The sequence below is a fragment of the Canis lupus genome, chromosome 9, assembly GCF_003254725.2.
Source record: "Canis lupus dingo isolate Sandy chromosome 9, ASM325472v2, whole genome shotgun sequence".
NCBI classification, from domain to species: domain Eukaryota; kingdom Metazoa; phylum Chordata; class Mammalia; order Carnivora; family Canidae; genus Canis; species Canis lupus.
The window spans coordinates 43,522,874-43,543,436 of NC_064251.1; the positions used below are offsets into that span (position 1 = coordinate 43,522,874).

General features: G+C 46.7%; 1 long non-coding RNA gene across 1 annotated transcript; it reads right to left on the reverse strand.

Moving 5' to 3' along the window:
* Positions 1-1,073: 1,073 nt before the first annotated feature.
* LOC112677683 (uncharacterized) lies at positions 1,074-20,306 on the reverse strand. The gene is made up of 3 exons (XR_003147138.3): positions 19,084-20,306; positions 14,652-14,885; positions 1,074-1,500 (listed from the first exon to the last, which is right to left on the reverse strand). It is a non-coding gene; the product is annotated as an uncharacterized LOC112677683 (long non-coding RNA).
* Positions 20,307-20,563: the final 257 nt, after the last annotated feature.

A 20,563-nucleotide genomic window follows, 5' to 3' on the forward strand; every position in this document is an offset into this window, starting at 1 on the left:
TGGGTCTTAACCTGATTTAGCTCCTCTATCTGTATTGATTGGTCACTGTTAGGAACTGCTCACTTAGATCAGCCTGGCTGCCTGAGCACAGCTCGTCATCACAAATGCTGTGCACAAGAGCAAAGACAGCTCACCCTGCCTCCCACCCCCAGGATCCACCCAGACTCCCTCCTGCATGACCCTCTGGGCCTGCCCAGTTCAATCATTCACTGCTCTATGAGCCGGAGGGACAGACACACATGACAGAAATGGCTCCACCTACTCTCCTGCAGCCTGGAAGGAAAGACTGGCAGGATAAGGAGGAAACGGATACATATCTAACATGAGTTTCAGATGTGTTGTGTGCAATAAAGAAAATAAAATGGGGTGAGGTGAGAGGGACTGGGGGCTGTAGGGGGAGGAGAAGGCAGCCCAGGAAGGTCTCTTCAAGGAAGTGACATTTAAGCTGAATTCTGAGTGTTGGGGAAAATGGACTACTCTGAGATCTGAAGAGTTTTCAAGGCAGGGGAACAGCAGAGGCAAAGGCCCTGTGGCAGGAGCAGACTCAGTCTTTTTTGACTGGGAGAAGATCAGTGCTATGAACGGCAGAGAGGGAGGTGGTGAGTGAGGAAAGGAGGGTGGGAGCAGATACACTCCCAACCCTGGGTGCTTTGTCCCTGTGGGATGGCTATCCTTCAAAAGTAACCCAAGTTCACCACCAGGACTTGACATTGATGGACCTTTCTCCTCCTCCCATCCATATTCCCAGATATGATTTTGGATAGGCCCTTTGCCTTTGTAATCTGGGTAAAGGGTTAGAGAAAGAAGATGACTCTTGCCCCACCATGCCTTAGAGAAAGATCCAAAATGGGAGGCTCAGAAAGGACCATGGGGAACTTCCCCACCACTTGCACATCCAGATCTGCCCTAGGTTCTGTCTGGGCCTCTGTTCCTGCTGGCCTAACATTGCCAATGACCCTGCCCTCATTCCACTTAGGGAAATCCTTCTCACTTGCCTAACATAAATGATTCTGACTCTGTGTAGCCTTCCTTTTTTTTTTTTTTTTTAAGATTTTATTTATTTATTCATGAGAGACACAGAGAAAGAGAGGCAGAGACACAGGCAGAGGGAGAAGCAGGCTCCATGCCGGGAGCCTGATGTGGGACTCGATCCTAGAACCACGGGATCACGACCTGAGCCAAAGGCAGACGTTCAACCGCTAAGCCACCCAGGCGTCCCCGTGTAGCCTTTATTGACTCAAATCACATTTAACTGCTGGGCTGGGTTGGCTTTTGTTTTGGGGTTTTTTGTTTGTTTTGTTTTGTTTTGTTTTTACTGTTCAGCTGGCATTTGTTTGAAGGTCTATTTGATCTTTCATTTCCTTTTGTTTTATATTATAGCTTTCTGAATGCCTGTTTCTTCCATCACGCCACAAGATCTGTGAAGGGCAGGACTTCAGATGTCCTGGCTGTGAAGCTCTAGGTAAGACAGACTTTCCAGACCTCTGCTTCCTTTAATTTCTGCAAACCAAGATTTAATATCAGAAGTTTATTGGGAGTTGATTCCAGGAAGTGCCAGAAGGCAAATGGGGGAGTGAGACAAAGAAAGGAAGGAACCCCAAATAGGGTGCATTACCAAGCAATTTACCGAACTGGGCACCTGGAATTTAATCCTGTTGGGCAACCTGGTGAGACAAAGGAGAATATAAGTGCACAATTTGGCTGATCAGTCAGTACAGATACCTCAGTTCCACCCAGAGATTTGGAAATAATTGGTCTGGGTGTGGTCTGGGCATCAAAGGCTTTTTGTTTTATATTCCCCAGGCTATTGAATATACAGCAAAGTTCAAGATCACTAGTGTAGGGTGCACCTCAGAGCTGAGTTGGGGGGTGAAAAAAGTGAGATGTTAGCTACCAACTCTGTTCATTGTCAATTGAAGAGATATTTCCCAGCTTATTCTGTGAGTGGTCTTAGCATGCTCTCTTGGCCAGAAAAAAAAAAAAATTAATTAGTTAAAACCAAACCCCCAAACTCACAGATGTTGGTAGTCAGCAGTCCCGGGTTCATGAGGGTGAATATGGGTAGGGTGTTGCCTGCCTGCATTGCTACATGCTTCATCTCTAAAATGGGGGTTCAAATAAAGTGAATTTTTTGAGAGGATTAGCAAATGTCTGCTCAGTACCTGGTACACAAGAGGCACTCAATAAACGTTGTTATTATGATCTCTGCTGTGGGTTATTGCCGTATTCCCTTCCGCACCCAGCCGGGGGATTTGCACAGAGCAGTTGCCCAGTATCGTAATTATCTCCCCTCTAAGACAGCAGTGCTGGAAATCTGAATCGATGGGGCTGCTGAGACACATCATTCAATCCAGCAGTTCCTGAGAATCTGAAATAGAGTCTTCCCCTAGATGATCTGATATTTTTAACCTTGGCAGCACACCGGAATCACCTGAGGATTTGACAAGAAAAATCCCTGTGCCTGGGTCCCACCCCCAGAGATTTCGGATTTAATTGGTCTGGGGTGAGGCCTGGGCATTCCAGATTTGTAACAGCTCCCCTGGAGACTTGAACATTGCAGACAAGGTGATTATTAACCAAGAGTGGGGGGTCAGGTGGAGGGTTGGGGGATGAGCAGGGATAGGATGGTGGCATAATTTTCCCCTCTGTTCCATCCAAAGCCTGTCCTCCACTGTGTCCTGGGGCTTTCAGAGACTCTGGTGTCTTGGAAAGAGGCGGGATTGGGATCCTGGTGGGGGTCCTCCTATCAAAGGGGGACTGTCCCCCTATCAAAGGGTGCTTGGCCGGGTCAGTTGGTAGAGCATGTGGCTCTTGATCTCCGGGGTCATGAGTTCAAGCCCCACATTGGGCATGGAGCTACTTAAAACAAAACAAAACAAAAAAGAAGGAATTGAAGTCATTAGGGAGAGAGATGGGAGAAACGATCTCAGAGCCTTCATGAGCTCCTTCCAGGCAGGGTGCTGGGCGCTGTACACACATGGTTAGTAAAAGCAGTCACACCTCACCCATATGGGTTACCTGCTGTGTGTCAGGACTCTTCTAAGTGCTCATTTGCTGCTCTCATGATGCATAGCTTGTATCCCCATTCCACAAACAAGGAGATTTGGAGAGGAGGAGTGACTTGCCTGAGGTCACACAGGGGTGGCGCCGGACCACAGCCCAGTGAATGAGCTATCATACTGTCTTAATCAGACGTGGTAAAAAGCAAGGAGGCCACAATCACACCAAGGGGACAGAACAGTCTCTGAGTCCAATCCTGGCCTGCCCAATTCTGAAACTCTTCCTGGTCCCTTGCCCCAGCCTGTTCCCATGGCCCAATATTCCTTCTCTGGCCCCACTCTGGGCAAGTCTGGTCTCTCTTAATCATTTCCTCCCTATTGATGACCAGGCCCATTAAAGCAGACCCTGCCAGTAGCCTATGTAGCCTCACTGGGTCTCAGCCACAGCCAGGGCCTCCATCCCAACTGGTCCCTACATGGACTCCCACCGTCATCAAATCAGGCCCACTTAGCACAGAACGTACATCTCTAGCCCAACAAGGATGGTGCCTATTGGTAGGTCCCAGGGTGGCCTGATGTTCCTGCTGGGGTGTCTTACCACATTCCATCTCCAACATATTTTTAACCAGGGCTGTGGGGGCACCGGGAAAGATGTGTTTTGCTGGAGTGTGCACAGCCCAGCCGGTCTCAGGCACCCACCAGCTCCTCATACCCAACTGGGCAGATAATGCAGGACTCACCCTCTTTCCCCTCCCAGGCTCAGATCTATGTCCCTTTGAGAAAGTTCAGGAAGGCTGTGCTGCAATCTGGTAACACTGTTACCAATCTAAGGGCTTATAATGAACCAAATTATGCTGAATTAATTGGTTGTCATTAGCAGTGTCGGGGAGGGGGCTGGGGAGCAAGCAGCATCCACCAAGCTTGGGAAAAAGAGAGGCGGAGGCAGGACAGCCCACAATACAAAATGCGCTGCACAGCTTGTGCGAGAGAATTCCTTACTGTCAGCTCTTGCCAAAATAGCCAAGGCACCCACTCTTGCCTCTGACAGCACCTCTATTCTGAAACTGGATTCCCAGCCTTCGGCTTTGAACACTGCCTCCAGGTGCACCTGTCCTTGTTCACAAGAGCCACAACACAGCCTTGATGACAAGAATGAGGCTGTACCAGCCCCCCACTTCCCCAGTGAGCTTCAGGGTCAAATTACAAAGGAATCGGGAGGCCCCATCTCTTGGCCTAACATCCTCCTTCCTGCCTTGATGGAACAGGCAAGTGAGGAGTCCCCAAGTTAGTAATCACATCTAGTTAAGTGCTTGTAGGAAACAGAAAACAGAGGCTCAGAAGAACACACATGGTCTTGATCTTGAGATGGTGCAGAACAGCGCTGGCGTAGAGCCAAGAGCACCTGCCAGAGGCTACTCAAGCCCAGAGGTCTCATCCTGGCTCTGCTACTGATGAGCTATGTGGCCCTGGACCAGTCCTTCCCTTCTCTGATATTGAAATGACCAGTTGATGTGAATCTGGGGGTCTCAGACACTGAGAGGAGGCAGGGGTCTTGCAGCCATTACTGAGATGTAGGAATCTTCGTGTATGTCCTGCACACACGTTTGTGGGTGGGGAAAGGAAAGCCTCACACTCACATGTACTATTGTTTTTTCAAAGGAATATCGAATTGATGGTTATGAATAAAATAAAATTCCATTTTAAGGCAGTCGCTGAATTCACAGGAGTTTTTGGTCATTCTTTTCTTTTTTTTTAAGATTTTATGTATTTATTCTTTTTTTTTAAGTTTTTTTTTAAGCTTTTCACTTATTTATTTATTTCTAGAGACACACACACAGAGAGAGAGAGAGAGAGAGATGAGGCAGAGACACAGGCAGAGGGAGAAGCAGGCTCCATGCAGGGAGCCCAATGTGGGACTAGATCCGGGTTCTCCAGGATCACACCCCAGGCTGCAGGCAGTGCTAAACCGCTGCGCCACCGGGGCTGCCCTATGTGTTTATTCTTGAGAGACACAGAGAAAGAGGCAGAGACACAGGCAGAGGGAGAAGCAGGCTCCCTGCAGGGAACTTGATGTGGGACTCGATCCCAGGACCCCAGGACCACGACCTGAGCCAAAGGCAGATGCTCAATCACTGAACCACCCAGGTGTCTCCATTATTTTCTTTTTTGATGAGACTTTATCTTTTAAATTTCTTATTGTGGTAAAATATGCATGACATAAGACGATCTCAACCATTTAGAAGCGTACAGTCGAGTGGCATTAATGAAATACATTTGAGCTGTTGTGCAACCATCACCACCATCCATCTCCAAAACTTTTTCATCCTCCCAAACTTAAACTCTACCCATCAAACACTAACTCCCCATTATTCCCCTTCTACCCAACCCCTGGTAACCACTGGCTATTATTTTCTTCTTATTTTTTTTTTTAGGGGGGTAGGGGTTTAGAGGGAAAGGGAGAAAGAAAATCTCCAGCAAGCTCCACTCTCAGCATAATGCCCGGCACAGGGCTCGATCTCACAACCCTGAGACCATGACCTGAGCCAAAATCAAGAGTTGGATGCTTCACTGACTGAGCCACCCAGGCAACCCTGGTTATTATTTTCTTAATCAAAAGACACCCGGGAGGGGGCATCTGAGTAACTCAGTGGTTGAGTGTCTGCCTTCAGCTCTGGGCATGATCCTAGGGTCCTGGGATCGAGTTCTACATCAGGCTCCCCACAGGAGCCTGCTTCTCTCTCTGCCTATGTCTCTGCCTCTCTCTATGTCTCTCATGAATGAATAACTAAAGAATCTGAAAGAAAGAAAGAAAGAAAGAAAGAAAGAAAGAAAGAAAGAAAGAAAGAAAGAAAGAAAAAAGAAAGAAAGAAAGAGAAAGAAAGGAAGGAAGAAAGAAAGACCCGAGAAATCAGAATAGTGGTTTCCTCACAGGCCTGGAAAGGGCACAGAGGAGCCTCGTGGGCAGCAGGAACTGTCCTATATCTTGATGTGCTGGCAGTTACAAGGGTGTGGACGTATGTAACATTCACTGAGCTATTCAATTACAAGTTATGCACTTTGCCGTACGCTTATTATACCCGAAATAACATAATTTTAAAAAGGGGGTGAGCCATGAGTTCAAATGGTTAAAATAACAACATCACAGGCAGGGAAGGGCCACATCTTTCCCCTGGTCAGGTTGTTAGGTGAGTGTATACCTTGCTTGTACAAACAGGGCAGGATTTGTCCTATCCTGAAATAATGCTAGGTAATGGACCATTTGTTTATTTATTTGTGAGAGAAAAATCATACCTTCTTTGAGCCAGGCCCTGTATAAGTCCCTGGAGATGCTGAGAGGGTCCCTAACCTCATGCAGCTGCATCAACCAATGCTATCTCCCTCACCCACCTCCGACATGAATGACCAGGTTCTGTGCCACCCCACCTAAAAGCTCCTGCTCAATCTCAGCTCACTTCCTCTCCTGTCCTCTCAGCAGAGGTCACCTTAAAGACTCTCTGAGGGCACATGGTGAAGCTCTGGCCAGATGATCATTAGTAGGGAGTAATCCTCTTTGCCAGGCAAAACAACCTCTACTCCTTCATAAACCTGTTACTCCTCAAACCCTCTGATCAAAGCACCTTGGTTTAACTCTAACTGGATGGTGTTGCAGTTTATCTGCTTTTGTGTCTTTGACCTGGAACTTCTGGAAGAAAGGGACTTTCTGGACACCATCGTGGTGTCGATTCTATTTATCCAGTGCCAAATATGTGCAGAGCGCAGAGCCTGGCACGTGGTAGATACTCACGAAGTTAATTGAATGGATCGGTGAGTTGGGTAGAGGAGTAGCAAGTCCAGAGTGGGTCCGAGGGTCACACAGCCATGACTGCAGGCGACACTCATGCCCAGACTCAGGCCCACCCTTCTTCTCTTGGCAGGCAGCAGCCACCCCATAAAACTTTCTGTCTATCCCTTTGAAGAGGTGGGTTTGATTTACATCAGCCATCACGCAGCAAAAATATGGGCCTTCAAACTTTTATTGCCTTTTTATTATTCCTGGTGACGCACAGAAATATCATCCAAAACATTAGCAATTACTTGAAGTTGCATGTTCTAGCAGTGTGGGGATGGGGGCTTTTCTAATTTGATAAGTCAGGGTGTTTCTATCAGGCAGGCCCAGGAGCCTCGGCAATACTGCAGCTGATTCAAAAGCAGAAATGATCTTTCAAGCCTCATTTTCATCTCCATCAGCACCCTATCAGACACCTTACGCCTGAGCCAATTCCCATCCATGTATAATTTATACATTTGATTTCAATAGATTAATCTCTGCCTCATTCACCAGGGGGTGGGGCAAGGAGAGCTCCCTCTTTTATTTTTCATGGTGAGTGATCATGTATTTTTCCATAGATTTCATTCTGCTCCCGCCTGGAGAATCATTTTTGTAAGACTAATCTCAAGCTTGCTTTCCTTAAGTTTTTAGGACTAGGTGGACTGGTGGCCACATATGTGGTTTTTTTCCAATTTCTGCAAGAGGTGGGTTCATCGCAGGCAGATCAGAGGGGAGACCACCCTGTCCCCTCCTGATGCTTAGAAATGACCACCTACTTTGGGGCTGGAAGATGGATGCTGGGAGAAGGCTGAAGCCACACTCACCCGGCACCAGGGAGCCCACTGACTTTTTTTTTTTTTTAAGATTTTATTTATTCATGAGAGACAGAGAGAGAGAGACAGAGAGGCAGAGAGGCAGAGACACAGGCAGAGAGAGCAGGCTCCATGCAGGAAGCCCGACATGGGACTCGATCCTGGGTCTCCAGGATCACGCCCTGGGCTGAAGGCAGCGCTAAACCGCTGAGCCACGGGGCTGCCCAGCCCACTGACTTCTGAGGCGGGTGTTCGCTCCCACCCCCTAAGTTCCCAGGGCCCTCCTCAAGTAGCTTAAATAGGTCTCCTGGAAGAAGACCAGAACATCACCAGAGAAAGACTAAGTGCTATTTCCTAAGCCTAACAAATTCTCACAATGCCAGACTCTGTTGTTCTCCCCTTTCTCCAGTTTTCTGCCCTGTTGGCTACTGTGAGAATCTCACCCAATTTTGGAGTCCCAGGGTTCCAAGAACTACCTTGGCAGTGATAGAACCCCTCCCCACACCTCGGACCCAAAGCCTCTCCTCAAGGGACTTGTGCTTCTCTGTGCCCTAGCAACCTCATGCCTGGCAGTCCAGCCACAGCCTTCCTTCTAGACTTCTAGAAACTCTTCCTGGTGGGCCAGTGTGGCAGCTTGTATTCTCCAAGATGGCTGCCACAAGGTCTCCCATCCCACATGTCCTCACATTGCGACACTGATGATTCTCCCATCCGGAGACGTGGGCTAAGTTTCCTCCACTCGAATCCAGGCAGACATGGGACTGGGGCAGAAGTAATGTTCTGTTTCCACCTGGTTCTCTTGGAACCCAGCTGCCGTGTTGTGGGGAAGCCCAGACCACATGGAGAGGCTCCGTGCAGGTGGCTGGGTGACAGTCCCTGCTGAGATCCTAGCCGACAGCCAGCATCATGGCCTGTCACGTGAGCGAGGAAGCCTTTGAAATGTCTCCAGCTCCAGCTACCGTCTGACCCCAGGGATCCTTAACCAAAGCCGTATAGCTGAGGCCAGGTAGTCTATAGCACCATGAGAGATAATAATAAAATGTTGTTGTTTTCTGCTACTACTTACGGAGATGATTCATTTCAAAGCAATAGATAACTGAAATAGGCCTGGTGAGCAGAGCAAGTAAAGACAAAAGTGGGCCTCTGGCAGCTTTTCCACCTCCCCAGCTAAAAAAGATACCCCATCTTTATGCAAAATCACATGCACACGAGTGCTGGCAGCCTCTGGTCCTCCCTTAGCAGATGCTTGGAAAGGAGGACAAGGTGGGGGGGATCCCTGGGTGGCTCAGCAGTTTAGCGCTGCCTTTGGCCCAGGGCGCGATCCTGGAGTCCCGGGATCAAGTCCACGTCGGGCTCTCGGCATGGAGCCTGCTTCTCCCTCTGCCTGTGTCTCTGCCTCTCCCTCTCTCTCTCCTTGTCTATCATGAATAAATAAAAAAGGAGGACAAGATGGGGAAGAAAGAGAAACAATATCCATTTAGTGCTTGCCATATATGAGGAAAGTGACTTCTTGCCCATTATACAGATGAAGAAACTGATGTCCAGAGAAGTTAAGTGACTTGCGTGAGGTCACCCTGCTAACACGTGTGCTGTTTGTGAAGCGAGGTCTGCATAAGTAGCCTATGGTCTAACTAACACACATGTGGAGGAAAGAGATACTCAATACATATCAGTTGAATGAATGAATGAATGAGTGAATGAATGAATGCATTCTGCTTGCCTTCTCTCTCTGGCCTTTCTCTTTCCTGGTGGCTCAGAAGGCAAGTTGAACAGTCAATCAGACAACCCACCTGATTTGCTTTTCCTAGGAAGGGGAAGAGAAGGGAGGACACGGGTGTGAGCTGAACCCAGGACCGCACTGTGGCTAGTCTCATGGAGACAGGCTGGCCTTCCTGCTGGGCAATGGTCACCATCCCGCCCTCCCTCTCTGGCCAGGGCCTCGGGGCTACCTCCTCTGGTCTCAGCTCTCTTGAAGGTTCAGCTACCTGCCTGGGTTCCTGGTTGTCCTGCCTGTGTGTGCAGTATCTGGTGTCAGTTCCTAGATGCAGGGCCAGCGGGCTTCTCTGTGCACCCTTGTCCTCTCCAAGCACAGCTGGAATCAGAAATAACTTTCTCCAGTGCCACAGGCTTTTGAGAGGGCTGCAGGTCCTGTAGCTGCACTGCCTTTCCCTTGTTCATTTTTTATTTATCCCAATCATTTTTTCCAGAAAGGGGGAGAAGGCAAGCATGCAGAGGAAGCTACACTGACCAAGCACTGACCATGTCCAAGCACTGTATAATGTACACAAATCATCTCATTTGATTTTCATAATAAGGCTACAAGCTACATATTATTATCCTTATTTTACAGACAAAGAAAGCGAGGCTCAGAGAGGTTAAGTAATTTTCCTGAAGTCACATAGTTATATGATTTGGAACTTGATTTCAAGCCCCATCAAGTCTGTATCTAAAGCTCTTTTCCTTTTTCCCAGGAATGAGAGTCCTCTTGCCCCCAAAGCAGATAGGACCATTATGGGACCAGGTGATAATCCCATCTCTGTCACCCACATATGGAGCTGGGGCAATAAACACTGGCAAAGATCACAAGGGCGATACTCAGTAAAATGAATCTGAGCTGGCCTGAGCTTCTTTGCTTCTGTCTGCAAGACAAGTGAAATTCAGGTATTTAGTTCTGGCCTGAACTCATCCCTCAGCCAACTACCACAACCTGCCACAACCCTGCCTCCCAGAGCTCAGACCAGGCCAGACGCCTCCCCCACGTAGCTGACCTAACCCACCACTGAACTCCATTTCTGCTGAATCCCATGGCGGCATAGAGGTTCAACACCTAGGCTCAGGAAGCTAAACAGCGTGGGTTCAAATCCTGGTTCTTAATACTAATATGACCTCTAGCAAGTTATTCAACCTGATCTTGGCTCAGTTTCTCCATTCGCACAATGGAGCTAATGAGGGAAAACTCACCCCTGAGGACTGTGAGTTAGCTCGTTGAAAAGGTTTATCACATAGGAAGTTGGTTACCAATGCTATTTCTGGTTTGATTTAAACGCTGCCTGAGCATACGTCCTCCACACCCAGAAAGAACACTTTCTAGGGCTTGCAGCATGCCATTCCAAAGCCCATATGAAACAGCCCTGCCGGCCCCCTCACCCCACCGATCGCCCATCAGAGAGCCAGCCAGGGACTGGCTGGGAGGCCTTTCCACATAAAGAAGGATGCTCTTTGAAATTGGCCAGGTGTGGCCTTCATAACTCACAAGCCAGCTGCACCCTTCTTTCCCTTCATGTGGCACAAACTGCTTCACCACATTCAGGCCTCACCTTGAACCCTCAGATCATTTCCTCCAATTGCCTGTGCCTGGCCTGGAGGCAGTGCCCCACGCAGAGAGCAGGAGAAACAGCTGCTCATTATTTTTGCCTCCTCCCCTCCATTAGGATATGAATCACTTCACAAGAGAGGACTCTACAGCCCGAGGGTGAAGTGGTGACCTCACTGCTCCGTTCACTAAGTTCCAGGCATCCCCAAAATGCCAGTGACCTTTTCGTTCCCTTTGATGAGTTGATGCCAGGCTTCAATGGCAGAGATTGTGCCCCCAGCCCCCAAGTTCAGGTGCAGAGCCATTCCAGCACATCAAGGGATTCTAAACTCTAAATGGCACAGGTTAGAGTTTATTGAGTGTGTTTGTGGCTTTTTCCCATCAGTACCCTGACCGGTAATAGCAAAGTCAAGTTGAAGCCAGGTTGGCCCAAGATGTAGAAGCAGAACACTAATTCTGTTAGGCTTCTCAACAGAGCCATCCCGAATCGCCAAGGTAACCCCACACACCCTGTCCACCTGCCTCACGTGTATAGCAGCACACATTCATTCCCTGGTTCCTTCTGTCAGCTGACATGTATTTACCTCCTATATCAGAATTTTTAAAAAGATACTCACTGAGCTCCTGATTTGTAGCAGGTCAAGTGCTAAGTGATAAACAGGTACTGTCTCATTTGTTCCTCATAATTACCCTGTGAGGTAGGTAGTATTATTAAACCCATTTTATTGAGGTGGAAACTGAGGCTCGGCATGGTTAAGAAACTTGTCTAGATTTCACATCCAATGAACAAACAGCTGAGCCAGGATTTGTTTTGTTCTCTGTTTTTTTTTAAGATAGATTTATTTATTTATTTACCCATTCACTCATTCATTCATTCATTCATTCATTCATGAGAGACACACACACAGAGAGGCAGAGGCACAGGCCCAGGGAGAAGCAGGTTCCATGCAGGGAGCCCAATGTGGGATTCGATCCTGGGACTCCAGGATCATGCCCTGGGCCAAAGAAGGACACTCAACCACTGAGCCACCTAGGCATCCCATCTTTCTCTTGTTTTAATATCAAGAGGTCTGAGTTCCTGGACTTTTCTACAACATATTCATTAACTGTCATTGCGAGAAATGCCAAAGTTAAAGATGAATAGGCAAAGGGGAGCCTGGGTGGCTCAGTCAGTTGAGTGTCTGCCTTCAGCTCAGGTCATAACCTCAGGGTCTTGGAATCGAGTCCTGCATTGTGCTCCCTGCTCAGTGGGGAGCCTGCTCGCCCTCTGCCCCTCCCCCTGCTTGTACTCTCTTTCTTTCTGTCTCTCTTGCTCACTATCTCTCTCAAATAGCTAAATAAAATCTTCAAAAACAAATGAATGGGAAAAAATAATTTAAGATGCTGAAATCTTGCAATGGATACCTAGGTGGGTATTATGATATAATCATCCCTGTTATGGTTAACATTTTAAATTTTCATCATGTTTTAAATAAAAAAGTTAATAATAGAAAGAAAGAAAGAAAGAAAGAAAGAAAGAAAGAAAGAAAGAAAGGAAGAAAGAAAGAAAGAAAGAAAGAAAATACCAGGGACCCCTGGGTGACTCAGTGATGGGCATCTGCCTTCAGCTCAGATCATGACCCCAGGGTCCTGGGATCAAGTTCTACATCAGGCTCACTGCAGGGACCTGCTTCTCCCTCTGCCTGTGTCTCTGCCTCTCTCTCTGTATCTCTCATGAATAAATAAGTCAAAAATCTTAAAAAAAAAAAAAAAGGAAAGAAAGAAAGAAAAATACCAAAGTTGAAAACCTAGAAAAAGTAGCCCCACCAATAGCTGTATTCAAAATCCACCATCCTGGTACCAGATCTGAGCACCTCAGCATGGTCACCTAGACTCAGTATGTGAGGAAAGCGTAAGCAGTGCTTCCCAAAGTCTGTCCTATGGAACTCCTACCCCAAGAGATGCTATACCATAACAAACAAACAGACAAAAATGCCAAAAAACTCAGTTCCATAATTAAACAGGTTTGAGAGACTCTATATACTCTAGTTCCTAAGGGTTTACTACACTCCTTAGCAAATTGTAAGTTTGAGAAGTTTTTCAGTAAAGAGATCTGTTTCCCTTTCTTTAACTCAGCACCTCTTCAATTTATATAATCCCAGAATCCTTTTATCCTTTTTAGGTTCCATGGAATCAGTGTTCAGTGGAACAGACTTTGGGAAATGCTGTTCTGGTATCTCCACCCTCGCCTGAATCAGACCAGGTTCATCTGCAGATCATCAGCCTGCCAGCTATAACCACCCACTCCTCGGGCAGTGCCAACGAGGCCAGCAGCACGTGGCCTGGGCCCGTGGAGCAGAGCTCCCGCTCCCACTACTAGCAGAGGGGCCCCCTGGCTGCCTCTCAGACCCCTGGACTCCGGAGCCAGCAGCCAGCCCAGCCCACAGATGACCTCCCTTGACTTGATCCCCCGCCTTCAGGGAGAGCCTCCCGGACTCCCAGTGCCAGCCCTGTCACAACAGCCCCCGCAGCATGCATGCCTGATCCCTGCCTGAGAGGACCCGCCAGGAAGAAAGCCTGGGTGACAAGCTTGACCCACGAGGTAGGGACCCCCTGAGCAGCACTTGAGCAGAGCCCTGTGCTGGGGAATCAGCCTGTGTTTAAGCAGAGGCATCCGACAGCTTGCAGGACGAAGACACAAACAGCTCCCAAGCTCCAAACGCCTTCACAAACTTCCAGTGTGTGAAAGAACCCACCTGCCTCTCCAGCACCCCACCCACCAGGTGACACAGGCAGCAGCCACTGCCACCGCCTCCACCCCCGACAGCCAAAGTCATGCGAACACTACCAGCCTTTGCCGGTCGGCTCCTAAAGTTGGGGCCAGCATCACTGGTACATTCTGTCCAGCTCAGAGCTGAGGGCACAGGTCAAGGAATAGTGAGAATCCCAGGATGGGATGGTCTGGGGATGTGGGGTGTGTGAAATCAATATAGTTGTCTACTTCCTCATGAAATTTGCTTCTCCAAGACAAGCATCCTCTTTTTAAAGCATTGGGATTAGGGACGCCTGGGTGGCTCAGTGGTTGAGCGTCTGCCTTCAGTTCAGGGCCTGATCCTGGGGTCCTGGGATCGAGCTCCACATCGGACTCCCCACGGGAGCCTGCTTCTCCCTCTGCCTATGTCTCTCTCTGTGTCTCTCATGAATAAAAAATAAAATCTTTAAAAAATAATAAAGAAAGAAAATAAAACAATGCTGATGGCTTCATGTGTGTATGTGTGGGTAGGGGAGGGAAGTCCAGAACACAGGAAGAAGCCAAAATGTAAGGGTTCTATTAGACAGCACTGCCTTTAAAAGGTCCATGTTTCCCATGATTGATAATGAACTTCGGCATCAATAAACTGCTCACCTTCTCCGCCTTACCCCCACTCCCAATGGGTCCCCCCACCGTGAAATTTATAGTGCCTCTCTTGGATTGCTACAGTCTACAGCATGCGTAGAACCGAAACAGCAGCTAGAGGGCAAGGCAATTAACCACTTCCCTAGGCTGAAGTTCCAGCCTCTTACTGCCTTGATAATTTACTTGGTAAAGTGGCAGGCACCTTGGCTCAGAGTCACTTTCCAAATCTATTTAAAAGTCCCCGAGTTCTGCTGAGTCTGATTTCACTCTCTGAACAGGACAAAAAACAATAAAGTCTTCAACAGTTCATTGTCTGGTGCTAAATATCACCCGTGATACTTACTTAAAAGCTTGTAATTACAATACAACTTGGTTTTCCTGCAGAGCTTCCATTCCTGGTATACTAGGAGACAGAATTAGTGGTTTTATTGTCTTAGCGCATCTTTGGAGCAGTGGGCCAAAGATTATATCACTGGGTGTCATCCCTTCTCCACCACGTCTTCTTATTTCTGCAGAGATCCTGCAGCCCTCAGACCCAGCCTCATGGTTCTCCTGGACGAGTTGTGGAGGTTCTGAGCTTTTGGGGAAAATACAAGAAATGGAAATGCTAAGACCAAAAGGAGCCAAAATTATATCACAATCTGTCCAATTCTGAACCAGTGATATTGTCTACCCTGACCTCTCCTTGCCCCCCACTGCATTTTCTCCTGCTTCTTATTCAGTGAACAGCTCCACCATCCACCACTGGCTCAAGTCACCAACTTGGCGGTCATCTGGGACTTACCCATTTCCCTTGCCACTATCCCCTTGCCAGATTCACCCAATCTCCTGAATCCTGTCAGGGCTATTGTTTCTTCTCAAGTTTACCTCTACCTTCTCTGTTCTGACCACCACCACTTTTCCTGGTTTAACAACAGGCTCCTACGCAATCTCCCTGCCTCCAGGCTTGCTCCCTTTTCTCTATTCTCCACACCACAGCCAGGATAATCTTTAACATAAAACCCAAAATAGATCAGGTCACTGCTCTGCTTAAAACCCCTCAGGAACTTCCTGCATTCACCAGGACAAAATTCAAATTCTGACCTTGGTACCTAATACCCCTCCTGTCGGCATCATGGTACCTAATACCCTTCCTGTTGGTGTCTGGGGCCACCTCTCCAGCTTCCTTTCTTGTACCCTCTCTCTCTCTCTCTTTTTTTTTTTTCTCCAAAGATCTTATTTATTTATTCATGAGAGACACAAAAAGAGAGAGAGAGGCGGAGACATAGGCAGAGGAAGAAGCAGGCTCCACGCAGGAAGCCCGATGTGGGACTTGATCCCAGGTCTCCAGGATCACACCCTGGGCTGAAGGTGGCACTAAACCACTGAGCCACCAGGGCTGCCCTTGTACCCCTTCTCTTATCAAATATTAAACTATTGTAGTTCTCAGAACACATCATGCCTTTCATGCTTCTAGCTTTGGCACATACTGTTTCCACGTTCTGGAGCAAGTTTCCATCTTTCTCCCAGCTAAGTCCATTCCATTCTCCAAGACTCATCTCCTGCAGAACTTCCTCTGGAAAACTTTCTAGAGAGGTAAAAAGACCATCTTGCCTCCCTACTCTTCCCAAGTGTTCACATAAAATCATGCTGTTGTTGTTGTTTCTTAACCCTCTGGTATACGACACAAAGTGAGGCAGATCTCTGAGTAATGCCTGACCCATAGCATTCATCCTTCCTTTCCTCTACCATAAGGGAGCCCCACTTTGCTGTACTCACTCTCTCCGAAGAAGCTCCAAGCTTCAGGGAAAGCTGACCGCATCTGATTGGTCCAAGGGTAAATGCACTTCCTTTCACTAGAACTGGCTCAAGAATGTCATGTGACCTAGTTCTGACCAATGAAATATGCTATTTCTTGAAAGAAACAGAAAAGAGAGGGATCCCTGGGTGGCGCAGCGGTTTGGCGCCTGCCTTTGGCCCAGGGCGTGATCCTGGAGACCCAGGATCGAATCCCACATCGGGCTCCCGGTGCATGGAGCCTGCTTCTCCCTCTGCCTGTGTCTCTGCCTCTCTCTCTCTCTCTCTCTCTCTCTCTCTCTCTCTGTGACTATCATAAATAAATAAAAATTAAAAAAAAAATCTTTAAAAAAAAAAAAAAAGAAACAGAAAAGAGGTGCGAGATGTCCCTGCTTCTGCCTTCATATCAGATATATATTTGGTGTCAGGATCTCTTTGGCAGTTGGGTGAATTCTATGGACCCCTTCTTAGAATGATATTTTTATTTATGTATTTTTTAAATTAAAAAAAGATTTTATTTATTTATTCATGAGAGACAGAGAGGCAGAGACACAGGCAGAGGGAGAAGCAGGCTCCCTGCAGGGAGCCCAATGCAGGACTCAGTCCCAGGACCCTGGGATCACAACCTGAGCCAAAGGGAGACACCCAACCACTGAGCCACCCAGGTGCCACGGGAATGATATTTTTAGACATATCAAATAAACTATGTGCAAACAATTATAATGTCACACAACTATTAAAATATGAAAACATAAATACTTTTACTTTATTAACCAATAAAGTATTAACTAATTAATAAAGTATTAATACTTTATTAACACATTCCATATCAAGATCTAGTGGCAGGTCTAATAACTACTATAATTTCAAATTTTTAAGCATAAAATATATTTCATGATATATTCACAATTATAATGTTACTTAAAAATACATGTAACTTCTATTGGTGGCAAACTCATACTATTCTACTACTACTGTAGTTTGTTGCCTACATTCATAATCAAAGGAAATACCAAATTTTAGTTAGAGATTGGTTTTGTGATTCTTTTTCCTACTGAGGTTTGTGCATCCCTGAGTTTGTCCATGGAGCTCAGAAAATTCCTGCTCTGGACTTTTATACTCTCTGGTTGTGATGGCTGGAACCACTGCAGCCATTTTGCTAACGACCTAAGGATGAATTAGTATGGAGGTTAGCATAGCAAAAAGATGAAAGACTAGGTCAATGCTGATGCCGAGTCTCTAAACAACCAACCCCAGAGCCCATGGACTTCAGCTATGAAAAATGATAAAATTACATATTGTTTAAGCCCATTTGAGCCAGCATTTCCATTACTTTAGCTAATTTACAAAGTATAAAAAATATTTAACTTTATATCAGAGTCACTGTCATAGGACAGAATAAATTCGACATCTACACTATAATGAATACATTACATTTTAAAAAGGTAAATACTCAGAACTCCTCACTTTTCAATTATCTTACTACATTTTATTACTATGTATGCTCTTGAGGTTATTTACATCTATTGTGTCTGTGTGGTAGAAATACTACATGTAATGTAGTGCTACCATGGATCTCTTTCCAAATCCACATTCCATGACTTAAAGGTGGTAAATTGAAATCAGCCACAGTGGGAGTATCCATCATGGATACTGTTGATTGTAAGAACTTAAGAAAATGATGGTGAAATGTCAATAATGCAGACTCGATTTAAACACATGTAGTATCTCTACTTGCTACATTGTGACTGGCACAGAAAATTCAGGAAATGTTCTTTTAGAGCTCAAAAACTACTACTTGATTCAGCAAAGAAGTCACTATGTCATTAGTGAACAAATGAAGAGCCAATAGACATCGGTGGTGTTTCTCTCCTGTATTACTCCTTAACAGAAACGAAAATGTCAACCCATACTCACATTGGAATTATACTCACTTATTTAGTGACATGTGTGCCTTCTTTGCTGAATAGAATAGTAATCAAGCATTTATTCATAGTCTGATTTTGTCAAATCATGGTTGAATTGCAGCCATAGTTTAGCTATGGGCATAAGAGTTCAACAAAGGTCAGGCATCATGAGAATCAATTGCCTGTATGGGATTTACAATACTGCATTGTGTATCTTGTTATTTGTGAATTGTGTGTTACATTCCTTTTCTATCTATAAAATTTATAAAATTTTATAATAAACATATAAATTATATAAAGTTTATGACAAACATTTTTTTCTGGAGAGCTGTTTTTTTTTTTTTTAAGATTTTATTTATTTTATTTATGAGAGATCCATAGAGAGAGGCAGGAGACATAGGCAGAGGGAAAAGCAGGTTCCCTACAAGGAGCCCAATGTGGGACTGGATCCCTGGACACGGGATCACACCCTAAGCTGAAAGCAGATGCTCAACCACTAAGCCACCCAGGTATCCTCCCAGAAAGCTGGTTTTTAAACATTTACTAGCACCCTATTTTAACCATCTTTGAATCCTGAATAGGGTGGGCCCTAGCTGATTATTAAGTTTATGATTCTGTCACACAGAGTAAGCAAAACTGGGTGAACAGCTCCCTTACAGAATTGTTTCACCAGGGGACTCCTGGGTGGTTCAGTGATTGAGCATCAGCCTTTGGCTCCGGGCATGATCCTGGGATCAGGGATCCAGTCTCGCATCGGGCTCCCTGCGTGGAGCCTGCTTCTCCCTCTGCCTGTGTCTCTGCCTGTGTGTGTGTCTCATGAATAAATAAATAAAATCTTAAAAAAAAAAAAAAAAAAGAATTGTTTCACCAGACTTATTTCTTTTGAATGTGCTGTCTGTAACAATAGTATCTTTCATACTTGTTGCAATTGTCCTTGAGTGGGGACACTGGCGCTTTCATCCTCATATGCATAGCTTGGTGCACTTGCCCTAACAGGGGGATGCCCTGAAAGTAACAAAACTTGTAGAACCGGAGCCACACCCAGCCTTCCAATAGTTGTCTTTTCCTGCAAGTTTACCATGACACACATACCAGACCACTCCCTGGAGAGTATTTCCATGATAACAGGACTGGGGAAGGGAGCTTCCTTCCTCACCAGAGGTCCAGGGCAGTGGGGCAGCATGCTAAGAGGATAGTCCAGAGGCAGGCAGTGCCACAGAAATAGGGCACTCTGGGCAGGGGTGACTGTTGTGCAACAGGAGGCACTGAGCTCCATCGGGAGCGAGGGTCTTTCCAGAGCTGGGGAGATAATGTCAGACCACCTGGACTTGTTCACCAATACCCTTGGGGACTCCCAGATATGTTAGAGAGGGAAAGCCTAGTCCTACAGTTACTCAGGTGGGACTACCCAGCAGCAACCTTCCAGTTTCACGACTCAAGAGACCTCATTTGTACATTTGTCAAGCTTCATTTTGCAGACAAGAGAGCCCATCTCAGGAGAGAGATGACTCAACCAAAGGAGTCACATGGTGAGTCAGAGTCCAGCACTGTGGATGTGTCTCTGTTTCATCCAGTCTGCTCTAGGCAAGAATTCTCCTTTAAATAAGCAATAGAAGCATCAGCTCCTTGCATAGAAACACGTAGAGCCAGCTGGCATGTCTGTGAACCAGCAATTGTGCTTCTCCCAGACCATTTACAGCTTTGGAAGGAGAGTGCAGGGTGAGGGTGCTCCAGAAGCACGACGCCCAGGGCTTTTACACAACGGCCAAGCCGTCCCCACCTTGGCTCATCATCCACCTGATTCATCTGTGTCTGTGTCCGTCTGGCCCCCCAATACAATGCAAGTTCCCATATGCAGAGAACATGACATACATGAGCTATAGGGTCAGAACTGGTTTCAAATATCACTGTTGCCACTTACTAGCTGTGACACTGGGCAAGTCCAACATATCGATTAAAGTAAAGGTACAAAAATTCACTGAAGGCCTATAGAAGTCAGGATCTCTGTCGTTGTGGTTGAATCCCAATTCAAACAGGATTAAGCAAAAAAAGATAATTTACTGGCTCAGCCACCCCACTAATCCTGGAACAGATCTCGCAGACTTCGGATGGGGCCGGACCCAGAGGAAGGATTTCTTCAGGACCCACATTCACTCTCTCCGTCTCTGGCGTTCCCATTCTCTTCTTGGCTCTATTCTCCAACAGGCTCTTTACTCAGAGGAGGAAAGCGACGGCCCAAACTCCAGGCCCACCCACCGCGGGGCTCAGACCAGGTGGAAACGAGACTCCCTCTCTTCTCAGTAACGCCCACAGGAATCCTGGGAGTCGCTTGGATTGGACCGATCTCAGTCACGTGCTGGACCTCTGAGCCAATTACTGCGGCGAGATAAATCCAGAGCACTGATTGGCCACGCATGGGTCACATGCTCCTCCCGAGGGGATGAAGCCCCGCCCAGAGCCCAGGTGCTACAAATGCTGTAGCGAGTAGAGAGAGTTCCTCAAAGAGAAACAGAGGACTGTTCCCGAAAGCGAGGGCAGTGGATTCTGGATCGCTGAAAAGATGGCATCAAAT